The following is a 3,490-nucleotide window of genomic DNA, read 5'->3' as shown; positions in this document are numbered from 1 at the left end:
AAGAGATCCCCCAGATATTAGAGGATATATATATGCCCATGTCCCCAGCAACTACTAGTCCTGCGGATTCTATCAATAACAAACTGCAGGTTATCAACCTTTCAAATCACATACTTACCCCTATTGAAAAATCTGTATTGGAACGTGGACTTACCTTTTGCCCCATGAAACATCTGGATAAATTCACCATGATAAAGGACTTGTATTTATTCTGTCATAAATTGACTTTTTCTGTAATTTGCCATCGACCAGCAACTTTGGAGACCTTGCCTGAGATGGAACAAAGAACCATATGGGATCTTTTGGACTTGCTGGCGGACAATGGACCGAAAACAGGTAGGGTGATGTTCCCGCATCGTAATAAATCCACCAAAACCCTTCCACTTACAACATTACCAGCAGTCAACCTCTTTTTTGAGTCGGTCAAGAGAGACATTAATAATTTAAAGCCGAATACAGCCAAAAACAAAAAATTGACAGGACAGGAAATTACAGCTATACGCAATCTTAAAAGAACCCTGAGTTCATCATCAAAGAAGCAGACAAAGGGGGAAATGTCGTCCTTTGGTCATCAACTATGTACCTGGATGAGGCCTGGAGACAGTTATCTAATGACCAGTTTTATACCAAATTACCCTCTGACCCTACCTTTGTCTATCAGGAAAAACTTTTTAGACTTCTGGAAGCCGCCCTCAGATATGGTGCAATTAATCAAAGAGAGAAAGAATTCATCTGGGTAACGAAGCCTGTGGTCCCAACGCTATACCTACTTCCAAAGGTACATAAGAATATAACAACACCACCGGGCAGGCCTATCGTATCCAGTTTGGGTAACCTTTGCAAAAAGGCGAGTCAGTATGTGGACTTTTATTTACAGCCACATGTACTAAATTTGCCATCTTACACAAGGGATAGCACCCACTTTATTCAAAATATACGAAACCTAAACCTACCGGAGGGTATATTGATAGTCACCTGTGATGTGGAATCGCTATATACAAATATTTCCCATAATGATGGAATGCGAGCGGTCATGTACTTTCTGGATGGACAAATTGGATCTGACAGCAGTTCTAGTGGACCTTCTTGATTTCATACTTACCCATAACTATTTCGTCTTTGACCGTTCATTCTATTGCCAGGTTACCGGAGTGACTATGGGCGCTAAATGTGCGCCAGCTCTTGCCAACCTGTTTTTGGGTTGGTGGGAAACCACAGTAGTTTTTCCGTTAAACTTGTATCAGAGGAGGGTGAGGGGATGGCACAGGTTCATTGATGATATTATTTTCTTTTGGGATGGCACTAAATCTGATGCTGTTGATTTTCTTTCTACCTTGAATCAGAATACCTTGAATATTTTTCTGACATACACCATTTCATCTGACAGGGCAATCTTTCTTGATCTTGAAGTCATTATGGAGGGGGGAAAAATTGTAACAGAATTATATCGCAAACCAACTGCTACTAACAGCCTCTTTACATTCTCTAGTTTCCACCCATACCAACTGAAGAAAGAAATTCCGGTGGGACAGTTCTTACGAACAAGACGTAACTGTACGAGAAAATCGGATTTGAAAAAACAAGCGAGATTATTAACGGAAAGGTTTAGTGATCAAGGTTACCCCAAGAAAGTGATCTCAGAAGCATTTTAACGTGCTAACCAACAGGACCAAATGTCATTATTACAAGGGCGACCAAAAGAAGCAGACAAAAGGATCCGAATTATCACTGATTACAATAATCAGTGGACGGAGGTTGGTAATATAATTCGGGAGCATTGGAGAATTCTTACAGTAGATCCCAGAATTAGACCACTAATTGAGGATCACCCCCTCATGACAGGACGGAGGGCATCTAATTTACGGGATCAACTGACTACCAGTCATTACTCTAGACCCACTACAAAGACCTCTGGGGGCCATAGTTGGAAGGGCTTGATCCCTTGCGGATCCTGTAATATATGTCAATATATGATACCCACACAGAATTATTTTACAAACCCCCATGATTTAAAGGAACATAATCTTAAACAATTCATCAACTGCAAAACCTATAATGTGATTTATTGTTTGATTTTCCCCTGTAATAGGGTATATGTGGGAGAGACAACTTTAGAATTGAGGAAGAGAATGCAGAAACATCTATCTACCATCAATTGTGCCTCCTCCAACCAAGAAAAAGGTATCAAATTGACTTCCGTGGCATCCCATTTTTTGGACTATCATGGTGGTAGTCCAAGGGGTTTAAAAGTGATTGGTCTGGATCGGGACAATTTAAATATCCGTGGAGGGGATATTACTAAATCATTACTCCGATTGGAGACTAGATGGATTTACCTACTTGATGCCATGTCACCAACAGGACTCAATGAGGACTTTCTCTTTACGGGATACCTTGGATGAAATTAGACCACGTGATGAGATTTGTAAATGGACATGGCGATGGATTGGATATATTCATCAGATACTCTTAAGGACTAAGGATTGTTAGCCTTATTGGACTCTCTTTACAACCACATGATTATCGATGTAATAATTTATACTTTCAGGACAATGGTGTATTTTGGAGCAGAGCATGTTGAATACTAAACCCATATCTTTGCCCTGCTGGGAAATGATTACAATAGAACACTTTAGACAGGTTAATGCGTCATCTATATTTACGGGATTCTCTTTTGCTCTGATAATATAGTATAGTTTTGTGTCTACATGTACCAATATCAATCTCTTATATATATCATCATAAAGGTTCTAATGAGGGGGAGGAAATATACTATTCCTACTCTAAAAATACTTTACCCATAATTTGACCTTATATTTACATTGTGATTTCTTTTGGGGAGTAGGATGTGATATTTAGTTCGATGCCGTCTGTGCCTACTGAACACACATAGTTATTTGGTGTATGTAATTGTTTCGATATAGATGTGTGCTATGCACATAGTCTATGTCTGAGTTATTAAAGTAAAATTAAGCATAAGCACCTATTATTATTATTGTGTTTAGGGGCATACTTATGAGTGATATATATTTGTGGGCTCCGAATTTAATTGAGATTTAACCCCTTTCCCCTATTTGAGATGCATCTCTAAGCATAGCACAGCATATTTAGTTATGCTGTGCTGTGTGTAAAAATCTATGTGCAATATTGTTTATATCATACTTATGGCTGTCATATTTGATATATAATTAACATTTTATTAATCACTTTCGTGATTAATAATTGCCATGGGACAGTATTCTGTCAACAATCCGATGTATGGACTTGAGGTCTGAGTGACATTATTTAATTTTTCTACATGGCTGGGTATATTTGCTTATATACAGCGTTGCTGTCTGAATCGGTCCACCCTGTTTGTAGATCTGGTTGCTAACCAACCGTATCATGTGATCAGGACATACTTCCTGTTTAACGATGCACAATGATCCTGTCTGTATATCTGGTTGCTAACCAACCGTATCATGTGACCATGACATACTTCCTGTTTGAC

The sequence above is a fragment of the Phyllobates terribilis genome, unplaced genomic scaffold (genome assembly GCF_046119375.1).
Source record: "Phyllobates terribilis strain yellow unplaced genomic scaffold, ASM4611937v1 Scaffold_107__1_contigs__length_5663174, whole genome shotgun sequence".
NCBI classification, from domain to species: domain Eukaryota; kingdom Metazoa; phylum Chordata; class Amphibia; order Anura; family Dendrobatidae; genus Phyllobates; species Phyllobates terribilis.
Note: the sequence above shows the minus strand (reverse complement) of the source record.